Below are 20,903 nucleotides of genomic sequence, written 5' to 3' on the forward strand. Positions count from 1 at the left end.
AGTTAGATTTGGGAGGAGTAAGGTGCATAGCTTGTGACCCTCAAATACTATGTTTGTGGCCTATATTACTTGCAGACCTAGGGACTACCTTGTTTTATGCTTTTCACTCTATAGTGGTTCTCACTGCCCACAGTTAACTTTGAAAGTAATTGATGCCTAGCTCAACTTCCTCTTTGAAGTATAGACAAGTTTAACTTAATCACAACCTCTTCTTGCCCTATACTCAGATTTCTTCATTTAAGTATATCTTATGTTACCTTGTTTCTCACAGGCTGTGACAAACAAAATAATTCCCTGGAAGGCAAGATGCCTTCCTGAGTCCTGAACAAGTTTGCATGCAGTTGGTATTGGATGCATGCTTGCTCATTTGAAATACATTTCATATTTCAAGTCAGATCTATACCTTTGGAGAGCGTATTTGTCTCTTATAAATCAAGTAAGAACAGGAGTACCCTAACAGAAAATGAGCAAAGAACATGATCTCATGATCACAAAAAGAACAGGCACAATGGTTTAGGTGAAAAATATTTAACTTGTGATTAAAGAAATAAACATTTAATCAGGCAATTTATCTCAGAATGCAGCAAGAGACAAAACTATGTATACTCTTTGACCCTTTGTAAGGAAACTTCTATTGAAATGGGAGATGGGAGTCAAAGCTTTATGATCACAGTGTGATTTTATATTTAGGAATAATTGGCAATAAAAAATAACCAATGGTAGAAGAATGATTTTATAAATTATTACACATGCATCATAATAGACTGTATTTCAGCCTGTTAAAAGGAATATTTTCAAAAGCTGTTCAGTGATACAGCTATTTAATGAAACTGGGGAAAGGTCACCATTATGTGTTAAATGAGAAAAATATAGAATAGTAATTGAGGAAATGAAATGAGATACCACCATACACACCTCTTAGAATGCGCCATGCCCCCCCCCCAAAAAAAAAGAAAGGAAGAAAAAAAATATGAAGTTCTGGCCGCGATGCAAAGCTACTGGATTCATGTCTTGCTGGTGGGAATGCAAATACCACAGGCCTTTGGAAGACAGTTTGATGGTTTTTTATAAAATTAAACATACCTTTATCATGTGACCTAACAATCTCACTCCTAGGTTGAAGTTTACTAGCAAGGTAAGAGAGCTCCACTAGCTTCTCTTTTTTGCCAGTTGTTTTTGTTTTAGTTTTAGCCATTAAATGGGATGTGTAATGGCATCTCATTATGATTTTAATTTACATTTTCCCAAGGACTATTATATGCTTTTCTCATGGAAAGTGAAATGAAACCTATAATCACTTCCCTGCAGATATTTATAGCAGTTGTATTTGTAATCACCAAAAACTGGAAACAACCGAGATGTCTTTTAATTGGGGGATGAGTTTTTTAAAACTACAGTCCATCCATGCAATGTAAAACAAAACAAGTCTCTTCCTAGTCCAGGAGAGCATAAATACTTGATGAAATGGACGATGATATAACTACATACTAAGTTGTTGTAAGGGAAAAAACCATAAAAATGAGCCATGCAACTTTACATTATATAATGGAAACACAGCAGAAAAAATGTGACCATAAAGCAGATGAAAATGCTAATCTAAATATTTAAAAGTAAGTCAAGGGACAATAAGGAAAAGACACCTTTGAAAGAACCACACAGGGATCCCTGGGTGGCGCAGCGGTTTGGCGCCTGCCTTTGGCCCAGGGCGCGATCCTGGAGACCCGGATTCGAATCCCACGTCGGGCTCCCGGTGCATGGAGCCTGCTTCTCCCTCTGCCTGTGTCTCTGCCCCTCTCTCTCTCTCTGTGACTATCATAAATAAAAAAAAAAAAAGAAAGAAAGAAAGAACCACACAAATCAGAAATAAAAGGAGTTCAGAAATGAGATGACTAGGCTGTACAGGGATGTGAAGTGAGAGCTGACAACTCAAGAAAGAATTGGGGGGATCCCTGGGTGGCTCAGCCGTTAAGTGCCTGCCTTTGGCCCCAGGGCGTGATCCAGTCCCATGTCGGGCTCCCTGCATGGAACCTCTGCCTTTGTCTCTGCCTCTGTGTGTGTGTGTGTGTGTGTGTGTGTGTGTGTGTGTGTCTCGTGAGTGAATAAACAAAATCTTTTTTAAAAAATCAAGAAAGAATTAGGAGAAAGAATATTTTTAAATGATGATTAAGTGAAAGAAAACAAGAGTGACCATACATCACAGAAAGCAGTAAGTGAATAGAAAGGAGAAAATTAAAGGAAATCAAACATTTTCAAGGAGTGAAGAGAAAGCAACAAGATAGGCAGAGAACCAAAATGTATATGTAAGTAAGTGTAAACCAAAGTACAGTGGTGATGATTATGTAACATTTGAATATAACTTCATGCCATTTGGTTGTATACTTGAAAATGATTAAAATGGCAAATTTTATGTTGTTTGTTTTACCACCATAAAAAAATATGAACTGTGGCAATGGAACAGAGAACTATTAGAATTGAATTCAAGAGCACCTAACCAATAAATAATGTTTAAGTCTATATTTATTGAAAGGCATACTGTGAATCTGGGGAATTCAACCCAAAACAGTTAACACAAAGATGTACTCTTACAGAAATTGTTAGATTTTAAAAATAAGGTGAAAAAAAATTTGTTTTGCTTCCATGGAAACAAAGACGGGGTCCACTTGGAAAGAAAATCAAATTGGATTAGTTTTTTTCTTTTGTTTTTGTTTTTGTTTTGTTTTATTTTTTTTAGCAGCAACCTTTTATGGCAGATAAAAACAAAACATTTTTTATAAATATCCAAGGAAATAAATATTTCGTATCTCATAAAACTATCTTTCAAGAAGTCAGGACATCAACAAACCTTTCTAAACATGAAACAACTCAAGGAATATTGTTTCTATGAATCCTTCCTGAAGAATATTCCAGAAAACAAATTTCAGACAACCAAGAAATGATTGGAGAAACTTCAGCATCAGTTCAGGTGGTAAGCATTGAGTATATTTCACGTAGGGCTACAGTTAGAAGATGGGAATAATGGTGATAGAATGGTATGTAAATGTTATATAGTCTGACAATGTAGAAATATATAACCCACCAAAAAAAAATGGGGGAAGAAAGGAAGAGTAAATAGAAAGTAGAAAAAGGTGATTGTTTGCCCTGTTGGAATTAGTTATGAAGAAAGAATAGCACAGGAAGCTGAGTGATGGAAGTTTAAACATATAGGTAAATATACATACTTAGATGTGTGAAACACTAATAATAATACCTGTGATCAAAACTAGATGGTAGAGGAGAAGGAAGAGTAGAGGAATTGCTAATTTTGTTACTACTAAAAAAAAAAAAAAAATTTTGTTACTACTAGTAGGGAATTAATATCTTTAAAATAGGGGAGGAGAATAAAGAGTGTTATATAAAGATAATACTACAGAGTTAACCCCAAGAACAAAATATAGAAAAGTTTCCTAAATACTAAAATATGTTCTTTAAAAAGAACAAACAGACCACATAGTGATATGCACACATTTTCTATATGTATTTGCGTGTACAAATATATAAAATGTATAAAGCATGAAAAGTTACCAATAACACCAAAAATAATCAGCTATATTAGTCAATATATGGGCTCAATCTGATGAAAAAGATTTTCAGATTACTGTATACAAAGGTACACCTATAAAAATTATTTAAATGGAATTAATGAACAATTTAAAATAAGGGAAGATCAAAATATTTCAGATAAATGCAAGTTTTAAAAACAGAATTATCTTGTTGGTATCAGACAAGGCAGCATTTAGTTCAAGAAGCACTAAAATAAAGGATATTTTTAAGCTAAGGGCTACACTCACAATCAAGATTTTTAAAAAATGTCAAACAGCAGCTTTCATGAAGTAAAAACTACAAGGGATGTGACAAAAAATAGAAACCTGCTAATAGAGAACTTTAACACACGTCTCTCAACATAAGTACTGTTAAGTATATTGTAAGGTAGATTTTCTAGATTTATATCAAAGTTCGAGTTCACTAATGGAGAATACATCTTTTCAAGTGCACAGGGGACAGTGTAAAAAATCTGTTCTATATTAGACCACAAAGAAAACCTCAGATCCAAAAAATAAAGGTCAAACTTTCGATCACATGCAGTAAAGCTAGAAAATAATTCTTAAAAAATAACTGAAAAACCTGACTTCAGGTGTTCATAGGACTATGGTAACTGTCTAAATCCAGATCTCACCATACGTTCTTTTAAAAACCATTCAGATCTGTAAAGAAAGCAAATTAAACTACTGTCAACCTTGTCTAACTAAGATAATTTCAAATTATGCGTGTGTAGGGAAGTAAACCCTGAAATGCAGGAGAGTGAGCTCTGGACCCCATGCTAAAGTGGCAAGTGAGATTGAGACTCTTAAAACGAGAGTGGGAAGCAGGACGTTGAGTCAAGAGAATGCAGATAAAATAATTCCAGAAAGTGAAAGCCCCACCCTAAGAAGGGAAATACTAAGAAGTTTGAGACCTGTTAGATAGAAGGAAGGGACTTGAAAGTGCATGGGACCAAAGAGCAGTCTGAGAAAGGTACTGCTTTTGAGATAGGAGGATGACTTGGAAGGGACACCATTTACCTGGAGGCTTGTTGATAAGAGAAAGAGGAAATAGTAGAAATTAGGTATCTTGGTGTGAAAGAATGGAAGGTACATCAACCACTCTTACCCAAAAAGGAATAATTGATTTAAAAAACTGTAATTTATTAAACTGATTGAACTTCTGTTGAACTAAGAAATCCAGTGAATTTTCAAAATCCCTGATTCCTGTCTATATACTTTTGGTATCTGGTTTAGGAAAATTAAGACACTTCAAAATGAGCAGATACTGCCACACCACACCCATATGAAATTGCTATAAGTAGAAAACATAAAATGAGAGTCAAAATAGTTCAGTTCATGAAAAGTCTCCCCCAAAACATTCAACTACAGAGCTAAAGAAAACCACAGCATAATATCTTTAAACAAGCTTTTGCAAAAATAAGGTCTCAAATACAAACTCAGAACCCAAAGTAAATGAACAAAAAGAAGAAGGTATGAAAAGAAAATTCACCAAACTCAGGAAATAAAATGAAAAATCATCTTTCAAAATGAAGCTAATATCCAAGATACCTAAGGGATAATAAATTTACTGAATGTAAGAGATAACAAGGAAAGACTTGAAGATAGCCCAAACAAAGGAAATTAAGAAAAGGTAAAAGAGAGAAGAAGCAAATGACACAGACGATATGTAAAAATTAGAGTTCCTGAGAAGAGAAAAACAATAGCCAAGCTAGTATTTAAATGTAATCCATGAAAACATTCTGGAAATAAAAGACTCAAATATGTACTTTGAAAAGGCTCATTATGTACTGTAAAAATTGATCTAGAATGGTCCAGTTCAAGTCCTATCTTAGTAAAACTACTAGACATCCAAGATAATGAGAAATTCCTCTGGGTTGTCAGGTAGGCAGACAGACAATTGGGAACAAATTTCTCAACAGCAACACACAAAGCAGAGCAGCCGTGGAACAACATATTTAAAGCCCAAAAAATTGTAAGCCAAGGATTTTAGCACTATGACTCCATCCCAGAAAAAAACTGAAACCATGACGCATTCCAATATAGTAAAAAAAAAAAAGTTTACATGATGAGAAGTGCCATGAGCAAAGCAAAAAGACCAAGGACAAGGGAGGAAAGAAATACTTGAACTTCTTTCATGAAGAGCTAATCTCCTTAATGAAAATAACCTAGAAGTCAAAGCAAATGACGCAATAGAAAACCAAATGACCAAAGCAACCCAATAGAAAAATAGGACAAAGAAATGAGAGTTCACAGAAAAAAAAAATGCAGATAGACGTATGAAAATATGTTTAACTTAAGTCACACAAAGAGAAACACAAAGCTATCCTAAAGGGACACCTGGGTGGCTCAGTCAGTTAAGCATCTGCCTTCCCTTCAAGTCATGATCCTCCTATTGGGCTCCCCGCTCAGTGGGGAGTCTGCCTCTCCCTCTACCCCTTGCCCCTGCTTGTGATCACTTTCTCTCATGCTCTCTCTCTCAAATAAATAAAATCTTTAAGAAATAATAAAACTATACTAAAAATTATAGCCACACTCAAACTTTCTAGCCAAAATCCAAAATTACATGATATACTCTGTGGACTATGGGGAAACAGGCACTTTGATGCATTGGTGGCAGGGACACAAAAGCACAAAGCTTGAGAGAGAAATTGGTAGTATCCAACAAGTTAGTTATGTGTTTACTTTTTGACCTAGGCACCTAACTTCTAGGAATCTGTTCTAAAGACATATTGAAATAAAAAGATAAACTAGCATTTCTATGAAGTTACTCACAGCAGCATTACTTGTATTAGCAGACGATTGGCAACAACCTAGGGGAGGAGTTAACCGAAGTACATCCAACAGTGACATAATCTCCATTCCCCTTCCAAGTCACTCTTTTCCCCAGAAATTGTGAAAGAAAATGTAGAAAGTTTGCATGTACCAACGACATTGAATGATCTGCAGACTATATTATGAAATGGGAGAAAACCAAAAACATGGAATGACACATAGAATAATCTATAGTTAGAAAGAGGGAAAGGTGCCAACAGTTGAAGAGAGATTTCTCTGTAACTTATTTATATTGTTTTGACCTTTGAATCACGTACGTTTACTTATTCAAAAGTCAAATTTAAAAAGTAGAATAAAAAGAAAAATCTAAAAAGGAACGGAAACAAACTTACATAAGTGAATATAGCATTTTGGTGTCATAACCATACAAGAAAAGGAATAATTTCTGGTAACTCTGGAACCTAGATTTGAGACTCTATTTTCTTAGCAGGGTGTATTCAGCATTATTGTTGTTAGACTGATATATTTAAAGTATTTTATGTATATAGCTGGGCAAAATAGATGTTACAAAGTGTTGATAATTGTTGAACAAAAGCACAGAAGTTCATCAAGTCTATAAATTAAGGGATCCCTGGGTGGCGCAGCGGTTTGGCGCCTGCCTTTGGCCCAGGGCGTGATCCTGGAGACTCCGGATCGAATCCCACGTCGGGCTCCCGGTGCATGGAGCCTGCTTCTCCCTCTGCCTATGTCTCTGCCTCTCTCTCTCTCTCTCTCTCTCTCTCTCTGTGACTATCATAAATAAATAAAAAATTTAAAAAAAAAAGTCTATAAATTAAGAAAATACAGTTTGGAAAATTCTTTGACAGAGTGAAGTCGAAGTGAAGTACAAAAATACACAGGACAGCTGTATAACAGTGCATGTTATATGGCACTGTGTCAGGCCTTATATATATATAAATATCATTTAATTCTTGCAGGTACCATTGAGACTCTGATATTTTATTCTTGAGAGGTTAAGTAATTTACTTCATGTTATATGGCACTGTGTCAGGCCTTATATATATATAAATATCATTTAATTCTTGCAGGTACCATTGAGACTCTGATATTTTATTCTTGAGAGGTTAAGTAATTTGCTTCAGATTAGACAGTCATTGAGTGGGAGGTTGAGATTTAAACCCAGATCTATGTGATTCCGTAGCCTGTGCTTTTTCTACTACGTTACTGCAGGATACACATCAATATTGAGAAGAAAGAACATCAAGAGTTAAGTGTTCTATTTAAGCCAGTAGTTGCTCCTCAGAAAATACATAAATATACAGACCCGAAGTCAGTGGTTTATATTTTCTTCATGCAAGAGCAAGGCACTGCAGGAGAGAAGTATAAATTTTCTCTTATTTCTGATGGGGAAATGGAAACACACATACACAAATATCCTTATATGGATGTTGGAGATAAAAATTTCACCAAAGTTGCCACTGATGACTGAAATTCGTAAAAGATACAAACTGAAAGTATGGCAAAGCAGGAGAGAAAATCTGGTAGGCATGGGTTTTCATGATGCTGTGAAAAGCAAAAACAAAAACAAAAGAACCTTCAAAGCTTCCATTTATGATACTTCAAAGCTCTTCTAAGCTTTGCATAGCCTTTTTATAAAAATTGGCCTTTAAGATACTAGTTTAAATAAGCTGAGGGCTGATGGAGACTCTGGGGGTGCTAGGGCTCCCCTCATTCAAGCCATCCCTTCACTCTGCTACTGGTTTTCCCAGTGATAGAATATTTTCATTCAGTTCACTACTCTCTAAAAGTTCTGGTACTTGAAGTAACTGGTGTAGAGGGATTTTCCTGTTTTAATTTGGTTTATCTATATATGATATGATAGAGATTTAATTTTTAATTCTATGTACCTGATAGTAAAAAATATATATATTGGATTTGCTATAAAACGTTTAAAAATTAATTTTGAAGCTTTTCTTTTTGTCAGAAGCTGTGTTTATCAGGGACTTTGGTGAAGGCTAAGAAAGTTGAAGTAAATTTGCAGATGATGTACAACTTCTAAGGTAAGCTAATATAACAACTCAAGGAAGAATATAAATGTTCTTGACAGACTCGTAGGTTACAGTAGTAACACACTAGAATAAAACTTACCGGGAATAAATACAATATCCTGATTAAAATTTCACAAAGCCATTGCAGAAAAATTAAATAGACTTTCATTTCTGGCAGTATGGCAGATCCCTCCCTCCACCAAATATCTCAAACACTAGATTTAGCATTTAAAGAACTTTTATTATGAACGGATAAATCTGTAAGAAAATAAAGGAAACTTTTGGGGACTTGAAACAGAACAAGTACATCCTGTGGGGTAAGCAAGTGCTGAAGGCACGGAGTACTTTGGGGGTAGTATGCACGGCTTTCTGTTGGCATAGAAACTTGGGCAGGGAGGGGGATCCGGACTGGCAAAATTCTTGGGTTCTGTGAAAGGTAGAGAGCCTGATCGGAGACCGGAGACCGTCTCGGAGAGGCAGACGGCTCTGGGTGGAGCTAAAATCTCTTCCACTGGAGTGCCTGGTGGGCTCAGTCAGAAGAGCATGCAGCTCTTGATCTTGGGGTTGTGAGTTCAAGTCCCATGTTGGGCATAGCGATTACTAAATAAAATAAATAAAGTAGACTTAACAAAATAAATAAGTAAACTTAACAAAAATAAAATAAAGTCTCTACTAATTCCTGGTTACCAGCTCACATTCTCTTGGATTTGAGGCCTTAATTTACACTATTTTCCTGGTCCCTAAGTACCTATTTTCATGGATTCCCACAAATGGAGAATTTTAATTTAAAATGGACCAGGGTCTCTAACACTTTTTAGTACTGGGCAGAAACAATTAAAAACCATCCATGGAGGGAGTTACCAACCCAGTTGTCAAAGTATCGTTGTTAAAATTCTTTTTCTTTTTTTTTCTTTTTTTTTAAGATTTTATTTATTCATTCATGACAGACACAGAGAGAGAGAGGGAAAGGCAGAGACACAGGCAGAGGGAGAAGCAGGCTTCATGCAGGGAGCCCAATGTGGGACTCGATCCCAGGTCTCCAGGATCACACCCTGGGCCGAAGGCAGCGTTAAACTGCTGGGCCACCGGGGCTGCCCTTTCTTTAGGGTTTTTGAGTTCTTTTTATCTCAGTTATTAGAACTGTGTGTCTTCTTTTGAAAAATATCTATTCAGATCCTCTGTTCCATTGCTTTTTTAAGTAGGCTCCACACCCAACATGGAGCCCAACACAAGACTTGAACTCATGACCTCAAGATCGAGACCTGAGCTGAGATCAAGAGACAGATGCTTAACCAACTGAGCCACCTAGGCACCCCTGTCCATTTTTTAATTGATTGATTGGGGGTTTTATTTGCTATTGAGTTGAATGGGTTCTTTATATTTTTTGGACTTAACCTCTGTCAGATATAAAAAGTTTTTAAAATTGTAGCCAAGAGGGGCTTAGGATATTCAAATAAAAAATAGAACTTTTTAATGGAGAAACATGTCTCTTTGAAAACACTAAATATTTAATAAAAGAATTAAATGATGACCCTAAATGACCTTTATTTTTGCCATAACTTACCACCCCTCTATTTTGCAATAAAAGTATTTTGCAGACTTCTGAATTGTGCTTTTGAAATGGAAAATCAGAAAGTATTACGAGTTTAGTTGTAATTATAACTCTTTTTTTCATAATTCTTTCTCATACCATTTTTACCCTCTGCTAAGTAATTTAGAACTAGAGCTACGTATCACATTCTTAGCTTGAAATCGGCTTTCTCATGATACTGGACTTAATAGTAATTAAAAAAAAAGATTTATTTATTTATTTGACACAGAGAGAGCAAGCATGTGTATGAGGAGGGACAGAGGGAGAGGGGAGAAGCAGACTCCCTGATGAGCCGGGATCCAGACTCCCAGGTCCCAGGGATCATGACCTGAACTGAAAGCAGATGCTTATCTGACTGACCCCCCCAGACTCTCCAATTTAATAGTAATTAATCCCATCTTAATTTATACCATGTTGCCTTTCTAGGTTTTCTGTCAAAATATTTAGGGTAGGAGAAACTGAGGCAAGAAGCCATGGATTGTTGACCACAGGAGTGACAGCAAGACAGTGCAGGTTAGATGAAGAGAAGTATTGAAAACTGAACTGGGAACTGATGCCCAGAACAGAGTGGGTGATGGTGTTTGGGATATGAACCAGTAACGTCTCACATTAAAGACATGGAAGGAAGAAAATAAACACGAGTGGTCTTAAAGGCCAAACTTACTAATCTATATTAAGAAAATTTTTAGAAACGAGCACAAAGATTTACTTAGAGGATAATGTGTGGCATTATTTGTGATAGAGAGAAAGGAAACTATCGAAACTATAATAGTAGCTTTATTAAATGTGGTACATTTATTTAGTGGAATGGTATGCATCCATTAAGATGCAGACTTCATAATGAGAAACAGAAAGAAGTAACGGGGAGATTGATTTTATTTTAACGGGACTGTCTCTGGCTAGAATGGTGTCTTTCAGCATTCAGGGGAATTGATAATGTAGCTGAAAGTACCTAGCATGGTACCTGGGACATAGAAAACATTTGGGAAATGGTAATTGCCTTGGGATGTCGGCTAAGTACTCAAGAACTGGATTTGTTGTCAAGTGTGTCTCAAGGGACTTGAAAAAGAAAAAGACTTGGAGAATGGGGGGAAGCCCAGGCAGCCTCAGTCCTGGCACGTAGCCCTGGCTACTTCAGATAAATGGAGGCCTTTTGTGTTTTAGCAAGTGGGAGAGGAAGGATGACAGAAGAAGTATGAGGAAAGAAGAAAGAACTGAACATTAAATCATACACATTACCCTTGATGCTGCGAATTTTTTTTAAAGATTTTATTTATTCATGAGAGACAGAGAGAGAGAGAGAACGAGAGAGAGACAGAGAGAGGCAGAGACACAGGCAGAGGGAGAAGCAGGCTCCATGCGGGGAGCCAGACGTGGGACTGCATCCTGGGTCTCCGGGGTCACGCCCCGGGCTGAAGGTGGTGCTAAACTGCTGAGCCACCTGGGCTGCCCTGATGCTGTGAATTGATGCTAGTATAACCAAATATCAACATAATGCATGTATTTTGCGATTTAAAAGAATTTGCAAAATCTTCTGTTGGTTGTATAAACTGGTTATATTCATGACACCATGTGTATTTCATAATGTGAATATCAATAAATACTGTTTAAAGTATTGTTATTTGGGTTTATTTTTTAACTCTTTATTTGACAATAATTTATGGCTTATTTAATATTACCTGCTTATATCCAAAAAGTTACAAGGAACATTTTAAAATATTCGTTTTATCCCTGTATTTATCAATAGAAACAAGAATAATTTGAGGAGGAAAATTTTGTGAAAGATGATTTTTTTCCATGAAATATCCCGGCTCCCTTTTACCCTAAATTGAATCAAAGATGTTGTCATCTTATAGAAATACCATTTGCGTCTAATTTACTAAGCAGCTGAGAAAGAAAACAAATTGTAAGAAATAAGAGAAAATAGTTGTGGGGCCTCATGCTCCCAGAGCTGGGCCAGGCCATGTGACCACAGGACTTCTCTCTCCGGCCTCTCAAGCAGACACTGGTGACTCAACAGTCCTTTCCAAAACTTTGCCCATCTTTCAGTGTGGAATGGAACCTTTGAAACTCAAATATGGCATCAACAAAGTCAAATATAGCGGCATCAGTCAGGGATAACAGGAATGCCCGTATACTCCTCCTAACTCCACACAGGAAAGGCAAAAGGAAGAGAGTGGAGATGTGTCCATTAGAACAGACCCAGGTGCTATGAAGAAAGAAAAGTATATCAGAGAAATGAGGAAAATGATTGGCATTTCAGTTATTTTCCTCTCCATTAGTACAGAACCTAACTGCCTTTCAGTCATTCCTCAACTATGAAGAATTACAAGCTTTCCATCTAAAAACCCAGAAGATTCCAAATCACTAGATTTCTGCTAACATTTGTTGCTGGAAAGGCCCAATGATTTGCAGTATATGAAAAGGATTGTGAGAGAATATGACAGTTAATAGGGTGTGGAGCCAACGCAGACTAAGATCAAGCAACTTTCCTAAAGAGGCAGGTATAACTTAGAGAATTATTAAGTGATAACTATTATAAATGGAAAATGGAAAAAAATAGCACTTGTTAGATAATATCACCATTCAGTCCAACCAGTCACCCAGCAAAAACATTCAGCCCACTAAGTAGTTGTGTGATATCTCAAAATAAATTCCATGTACTTGTCAGAAAAAGGAAAAAAAATGGAAGGAGAAATAATATCCAAAATATGAAGAATTGTGAGGATGTCATTTTATAACAGTGCACAATTAACAATGTTGAGCATATGTGGGGGATCACTGGGTGGCTCAGCGGTTTCGCGCTGCCTTCAGCCCAGGGCGTGATCCTGGAGTTTCAGGATCGAGTCCCACGTCGGGCTCCCTGCATGGAGCCTGCTTCTCCCTCTGCCTGTGTCTCTGCTCTCTCTCTCTCTCTCTCTGTGTCTCTCATGAATAAATAAAATCTTAAAAAAAGAAAAGAAAAAGAAGTCTAAAAAAAGAACTTTGATTTGTGGGAGGGAAAGAATTCCTTTTTGTTGTCAGAGAAATGGTTATTAAAAATAACTTTTAAAGCAATATTTATGCCAAAATACTTAATTCTTGATTGTGGAAGTTAACCAAAAATGAATTAAAACTATTCATAGACTCCTCTATTCAGAAAATGTCTTGTAGTGCACATATCTTCACAAAATAATCTCTTCTAGTAAGGGGATTTTTTAAGTATAAAAGATCAAAATTGCAGGAATTTTGAAATCACAATTAACCAAATGTTATTTCAAATATAATGCTGTGCAAAGCCAAATAGCTGATATTAGTAGAAATGCTACAGGGGTTTGAACCTTGGTGATACCACTGACAAGCTGACTGCCCAAGTCAAACATTTTAACCTTTCAGTTTCAGTTTTTTTGGTCTGAATCTGCTGTAGTCATAACATTTGTTTTATATTTCTTGTCTGTAAAGCAGAGCTACTATAATAATATTTCCTTCAAGGGATCCCTGGGTGGCTCAACGGTTTGGCGCCTGCCTCTGGCCCAGGGTGTGACCCCGGGGTCCCGGGATCGAGTCCCATGGGGCTCCCTGCAGGGAACCTGCTTCTCCCTCTGCCTGTGTCTCTTCCTCTCTCTCTCTCTCTCTCTCTCTCTGTGTGTGTGTGTGTGTGTATCTCATGAGTAAATAAATAAAATCTTTTTTAAAAAGTTTTAAAATAATATTTCCTTCATGTTCTTTTCAAAGCTTATGTAAAGAACATATATATATGAGCATTCTTTGAAATTATAAAATGCTGTGTAGATAATGATGAATATTAATTTCAAACTTAAAAACAACTGTGCAAACATCTTTGAGACAAGCCATTTAATTTCTGAAATTTAGGAATATGTATTTCTAAAGCATGGTTGTAATCAGTAATTTATATATCTTTACTATGCTTTTTCCTTAAGTTTTTGTAGTCAGCATCATACCAAACCTCCCACTTTCATGCCTTCTTCCCATGATTGAGGCTGAAAATGCCAGATACTCATTTTTTCTAGCCTCCTTTGCACATAGGGGCAGAGGGGGTGAGGTGGGTAGATACTTCATTTTAGCCTTTTCAGGCCAGTAAAATGTGGAAATTTTGGGGGGGATTTCCTGAACAATGTTTTCCTCTTAACCATGATTTTTTCTCCCTTTTTCCTAGCTCTCTTTCCAATTCCTTCCTTCCTTCCTTCCTCCCTCCCTTCCTTCCTTCCTTCCTTCCTTCCTTCCTTCCTTCCTTCCTTCCTTCCTTCCTTCCTCTTTCTGTCTGTCTGTCTTTAGTTTTTGCTAAAACATTTCCTCTTGCTGGAAATACCCTCCCTCCCCCACTATCTATCTTACTATCCAAATCCTAGTACTTAAAGACTTGTTAAATGTAATTGCATAGTAGAGAATTAGGCTATAAATATGTAGTTGGTTTGAAAACCAGTTGTGTGTCTAAGTCTTCAGAATTATCAATAACATTGTATCGAAGAAGGTGACCACCTTTTGTGTATGTTTACCAGCTATGAAAAGCCAAGATCTTTATTTAAAGTGAAAAAAAAAAAGTTCATTATTACTAGATGGTCATTTTATAGCTTCCTTCAAAGGAGAACTAGCATCACGATTTTTTTTAAGATTTTTTTTTTTAAATTCATGATAGACACACACACACACAGAGAGAGAGAGAGAGAGAGAGAGAGAGGCAGAGACACAGACACAGGCAGAGGGAGAAGCAGGCTCCACGCCGGGAGCCCGACACAGGACTCGATCCCGGGACTCCAGGACTGTGCCCTGGGCCAAAGGCAGGCGCCAAACCACCGAGCCACCCAGGGATCCCCCCATCATGATATTTTAATCCTAATTTATGTTTACATTATCCCTGAATAAGTTTTAAAAGGAGTATAAAATAGGAGAGAAAAAAAATGAAGCAGCATCAACCTCACTGTCTACATATAGAGAAATGGTTAAATATACTGTGGTGCACCAATATTAAGAAACACCACACAGCTTCTCAAAAAGAATGAAGTTCTGCTAAATCTGTCATGTAAGGAAACCAGGATCTACTACTAAGAAGCAAAAATAACTTGTAAAGCAGAATGTGTGATATGAAACTAGTTTTTAAAACCAGGTATGTATTTAAACAAATTATGTTTGTGTATATATGGAAAAAGTGAAAGAACAGAAATAAACTGTTAACAGTGGTTAACTTTGGCGAGTAGAATTAAAGACAAGGAAGGCAGGAGATTTTCAAGCAATAGAGAAACATGTAAAATAAAAAAAATATTTTTTTCTTCAATGAGCACTTATTTTGTTTTTTTTTAACAATATATTTCCTTTTTTAAATTTATTCCTTTTTTAAAAAAGATACTTATTCTTTTTTTTTTAATTTTTATTTATTTATGATAGTCACACAGGGAGAGAGAGAGAGAGAGGCAGAGACACAGGCAGAGGGAGAAGCAGGCTCCATGCACTGGGAGCCTGACGTGGGATTCGATCCCGGTCTCCAGGATCGCGCCCTGGGCCAAAGGCAGGCGCCAAACCGCTGCGCCACCCAGGGATCCCCAATACTTATTTATTCTTGAGAGAGACACAGAGAGAGGCAGAGACACAGGCAGAGGGAGAAGCAGGCTCCATCCTGGGAGCCCGACGTGGGACTCGATCCCGGGGTCCCCAGGATCACTCCCCGGCCAAAGCCAGGTGCTAAACCCCTGAGCCACGTGGGCTGCCCAATGAGCACTTATTTTGAAATCAAAATGCAAAAATATAAATTTTGAAAGAAAAAAAGCAAGAAAAGTACACATTTGTGAAACAAAATGCAATTTTGTGTTTGTATTTCTTAAATATTTTTTTTATTCTTAGTTGTTAATAGACCATAATAGATCTTACTCCAGGTCATGTTTTATTAGTCTTCAGAGTTAATGGCAATGGAATCCAACTATAATTACTGAACTAATTCCATCGATATTGTTCCATTCAACAAATTACCTGAATATGCTTTAGTATAAATGCTATATGTTTGTTTGCCATAAATGGCTGTGTTTGAATCTGAAAATTAAATATCTTGTCTAAAAGTACTTTCCATCATTAACAAGCTTTGTAAGCACGTAGAGATACTTAGAGACTAGTTACCCTTGATATTTTAAACTGAATATAACTCAAGGTTTTCTGTTCCTCTACTCAGTCTACTTCTTTCTTTGTACTTTTTGGCGTTCTTTTTAGATCTTGTTTTTCTTGTTGGCTCCAGAGCATTAGCTCATGAATTGTACTTTTAAAGACTTATAACAGGTATATAAAGTGATTTTCCAACATAACATTTTTGTTAGTTGATTTCAGTAATTTGTAAAAAAGTGAGAGTTTGTAAAAAAAAAATTTGGAAAATTGGAAGATGACATACCTTATAAATAGAGGATGTGCATTATTTCTCAAAGGGGTGAAGGTTGTTCTTTTAATAGAAGGTATATTGTGTCCTTAACTTATTCAAGCAATAACTTTTCACAGAAGTATCAACTATTGTGATACAGCAAAAAAGAGAAACAGATCCAGCAAAAAAGGGCAGAGCAATACGAGAATTATTACTAACTGTGGTGATAGCACTAAGCCCATTTTTGTTGGTTATGATGCTAGTTATATATTGACTCTTAGGATTCCATTAATTCTTTCTTATCTCATTCTTTGTTATGCCTTAAATTGAGAAGTTGGAAGAAAATCGTAGCATGTACTTGACTTAGTGCAGTTATATCTTTTGGAAAGAAGTGAAATTTAACTTTTCTTTTTAAAGATTTTATTTATTTATTCATTATTGAGATACACAGAGAGAGAGAGGCAGAGACACAGGCAGAAGGAGAAGCAGGCTCCATGTAGGGAGCCCCATGTGGGACTCGATCCCAGGTCTCCAGGAGCAGGCCCTGGGCTGAAAGCGGTGCTAAACCGCTGAGCCACCTGGGCTGCCCTGGAATTGTAACTCTTAAACTTAGAATTTGGAATACATAAATTATAGCCTTTAGCTTTTATTCTTACTGTTGTTGGACCCTGGCTCAGGGGTGCCAACGTGTGCCGGTGGACGCCCCAGAGACTCAGACCCCAGACAGGCAGATGCAATCAGCAAGAGGGTTTATTGAGCGTTTGCGCAAACGGGCTCTCCGCCTCCGAGGAGGAAAAGAGCCCCGATTAGCAATTACAGGGATCTTTTAAAGGCAAAAGGCAAAAGAACCGCGGGAGTCGCCTGGCATCCAGGTTGATTTCACAGGGGGTCAACATGAACCTATTCAGGGACATTCCAATCAGGGTGTGGGAGGAAATGGTTTTCTTATTGTGAACAGAATGCTTTTAGTTGCTAAAATTTCAGGAAGGCGCCTGGATGGGTTGCCTCTGGATTAGGGCTGGCCCTACTTACAAGGGGGGAGGTTTCTTCACTATAATTATGTGGGGTTTTTGATAAGGTCAATTTTTACTCTGCTCAAAGGCACATTTTATTACTCTACCCTCATTCTCGAAAGATGACCTTGAGTCCTTTCCTGAGAAAATTAAAGCAAATTTGTGCTCCCTAACATCATTCCTCTTTACTTTGACAGTTTCTTTATTCAGACTTTATCTTTCCTTCTCATTTTAGAAAAATATATATCATTCTTCTTGGACATTCAACTTTTCAATTACATTCCTGATCCTTTCTTCCATTGTGAGCTCAAAAATCTCACCCCATTGATTATCCGCTTCTCATCTTACATCTTCCTCGTATCTGTCCCACTCAATCTACTGAGAATTTAAAATTTAAAAAAAGCAAACAAAACCCCCTTTTTTAGCCCTTAGGTTCTCCTTCCATTCCTTATCAGACACCTGGAAACAGTATTATATGCTTGTGCCTTCAATCCTTAACCTCCTACATTCCTAATTTTGTCCTTGATTGCACTACTAAGACTGCAACCTCTCATTCAGTCTTCAAGGCATGGTAGTTGAGCCATGCTACCTGGATCAGAACCAATATTACCAGTTTCCCAGGGACGACTGCCCTAGAGTCCTCTCCCTGCTTTATGTCTGACTGTGGTAGGCTATGGTGGTTCCAGCCTGGCTTCGGTCTCTCTATCAGCCTGTGTCTTTAGGAATATGAATTTTTAGAGAGCTCTTTCATTGTGATCCTTGTGATTTTCTGAAGATCCTTTTTTGCTTTCTAAGAACTGAAAGAGGGTCTTAGAAATTAGATTACTGGTTTAAGCCAGGATGTTCATCACTGCTCTACAAAATTCAGTATTGTCGACACTTCACATTTTTGAAGTTCTCTTCTTTTGGCCATAAGGGTAGTATAGTTTTCTGGTTCTTCTTGCCTTCTCTAACCACCATTCTTTAGTCACTACTTTTTCTATCTCTCCCTAAAGTTTTGTCGTTGGCTCTCTCTTGGTCTCTCTTATACTCCACTGGCAGAATGAATGACCCCCAGATATATTGCTCTGGTTCTGTTTTCTCTCCAAGTTCTAGTTCTGTAGTTCAAGTGTTTACAGGCATCTATATCCAGAAGTCTTTCTTTCTATGGACCTTATTTCTTTTAAGATATTACCAGTCTGCTCTTTCACATGGAAAACAAGGAAATTCATTGTATCTTGACCTTTTTCTCAATTACTGTTTACATTTATTCCGTTGCCAAACCTATTGTCTCTGATACATAGTCCTCTCATTCTCCTGTTAAGTTACCTTCACTGTTATTCTGGACTACTGCAGTTGCCTTAAATTTCATCACCTGCTATTTCCCTGCCCTTTGATTCTTCTTATACACCCCCAAATTCATACTCATAAGACAGAGTTTTGATGACATCATGGCTCCCTTTGCCGACAAATTAACAATTAAACTCATTAGTCTACTATTAAAGGCTCTCTATAATTTGACTCTAGCTTGTTTTTCCTTTTTTTTTTTTTTTACTATTATTCACGTAGCATTTGCGTCTGAAAACTAAATTGTTTGGTACTTATATCTTGCACTTCTAATCCCCTGTTCCTATTTCCACATGACCAAATCATACCCGTCATTCACGACTGACTTCTAGTGCCACCTTCTCTATGGAACATTCTCTGATTCCTCAAGATATGTGTCTATTTTGGTTCTTCTGAATTTTTAGGGTATTTCATTAGTCTTTTCCTTTGTGATTCATAACTTTTTGTCCAGCATTATAGTTATTTTTGGTACCCGTCTTATATCCCCTATTAGAATATAAATTGCTTAATCTGACCTCTGTCCCCATAGAGCATATTGCCCTCAGCTGGCTGAATGAATGAATCTTGTACATTATTTTTAAAGCTTTTATTTTTAAGTAGTCTCTATACCCAGCATGGGACTCAAACTCATAACCCTGAGATCAAGAGTCAATGCTCTACCGACTGAGCCAGCCACGTGCCCCTGAATCCCATACCTTTAAGTGATAGAAAGTTGTAATAGAGCCTTGCCATTATAAAGTATTGAGGGCTATGCCACTTAATTGTATGGTTTGTGTACTGTCCAAAGACTCCTGCCAAGGAAGCGAGTGAGGCCTGAAATCCAGCTCACATTCTCCTCTCCCCATACCAAAATATGTGCCAGACGGATGCAGGGCTGCATCTGCCTGGAGGATGAAGTTACTTGTTCCTTACGTGAAGGTTCTATTTGCTGGTTAATCTGTGCATCTGCTTGATTGCAGCTGTCCCTTTCTCCAGCTCTTACCAAAACATCATATAAGCTAAAAGCAACCCTGAAAGTAATGACAGTATTAACTGAAGTTCATTATGAAAATTACTTTGAGTTGTTACATAGAAACTATCCAAAAATGATTTGTTGAAAGAAAAGTTATGGATCAATCAAATTTGAAATGAAGCATTATTATAGAGCCATCTCCCTGGTAATTTACTATTAATTTCAGATTTACACTTCTAGAAAGTTTGAGATTGCTTGTAAGTTTTAACTGAGGTCAGTTCGCTAATAGTCCCATTTCCCTTGCCACCACTTCAACTCTATCTTTTGATTAGGATAATCTGATATGAGGTAGACATTTTTTTGCCTTTATTCCTTTAGTACTGTTTGTGGTGGAACTCATGATAGTGGCTTCTGGAAGTTTTTCTCATTTGATTTGAGGTTTAAGTCATAGAAAAAAAGAATATATTTATTTTTCAAGCTCATTCCATTTCACTAGTTTTCTGGTTTACTGATTTGTCTAGTTATTTATTTATATATTTATATGTCTGTGTAATATATAATTTCCATAGTCCTGTGAGAGATAGATGGAGTGTTCCTACCTAAATATATAGGACAAAGCTTAGAGATGTTAATTGACTTGGGCACAGGGCAAGCAAATGATGAAGCTAGGCTATTATCCCTAACCTATGCTTTTCTAAAATGCTGCATCCAGAATTCTTTTAGTAGAATTATTTTGGTCTGGTTGGTGTATAAGGCAAATTAAAAAGTCCTTGAACACATATCTAATGGCTTATTGGTATGTGGGTATGTGTATCTCTGGAGCACCTAGTATAGCACTTTGTATGTACTAAGTGTTTAATAAATAGAGTCAGTTACACACTGCTTGTGAGTCTTCCAGTGGTTTTGCCTCATTCCAGAGTAGTGACAGGACAACTACAAGCGGACTGACGTACTTTACACACATTCTAGAGTTTGTTTTTTATTAGATAAGTAGAGAAATGTCTAGCACCTAACTAAATGCCAGGCACAGATGCAGACTACTTCACTTGGCCCTCACAGCCAGTCCTGGGACTGTATATTGTTTTCTCTAATTTAAAGATATGGTCCTTAACACCCAGTTTTCCTTATATCTAGGTCTACCTAATACCAAAGAGATGTGATTTCTGAAACCAGCCGCTTAGTATCTGAAGAGTATTCCAAATAGCTTATCACACAACGGCCTTCAAAGGCTGTGTATCTATGTTTATTTACTGCTAAATAGATACAGCTGTGGATTGTACCAT

At 37.0% G+C, this 20,903-nt stretch overlaps 1 protein-coding gene across 4 annotated transcripts in view; it reads left to right on the top strand.

Moving 5' to 3' along the window:
* The window catches only part of CAB39L (calcium binding protein 39 like), a 104,769-nt gene that overhangs the window by 4,654 nt on the left and 79,212 nt on the right, over positions 1 to 20,903 (top strand). Inside the window, exon 2 of one of the 4 annotated variants that reach the window (XM_055335784.1) lies at positions 8,338 to 8,413. The exons of the other annotated variants lie outside the window; for them this stretch is intronic. The gene's annotated coding sequence lies outside the window, so the exon portion shown is untranslated. The remainder of the gene's footprint in view (positions 1 to 8,337; positions 8,414 to 20,903) is intronic. 4 annotated transcript variants of the gene reach the window in all.

Source organism: Nyctereutes procyonoides, unplaced genomic scaffold, assembly GCF_905146905.1.
Source record: "Nyctereutes procyonoides isolate TBG_1078 unplaced genomic scaffold, NYPRO_anot_genome, whole genome shotgun sequence".
NCBI classification, from domain to species: Eukaryota; Metazoa; Chordata; class Mammalia; order Carnivora; family Canidae; genus Nyctereutes; species Nyctereutes procyonoides.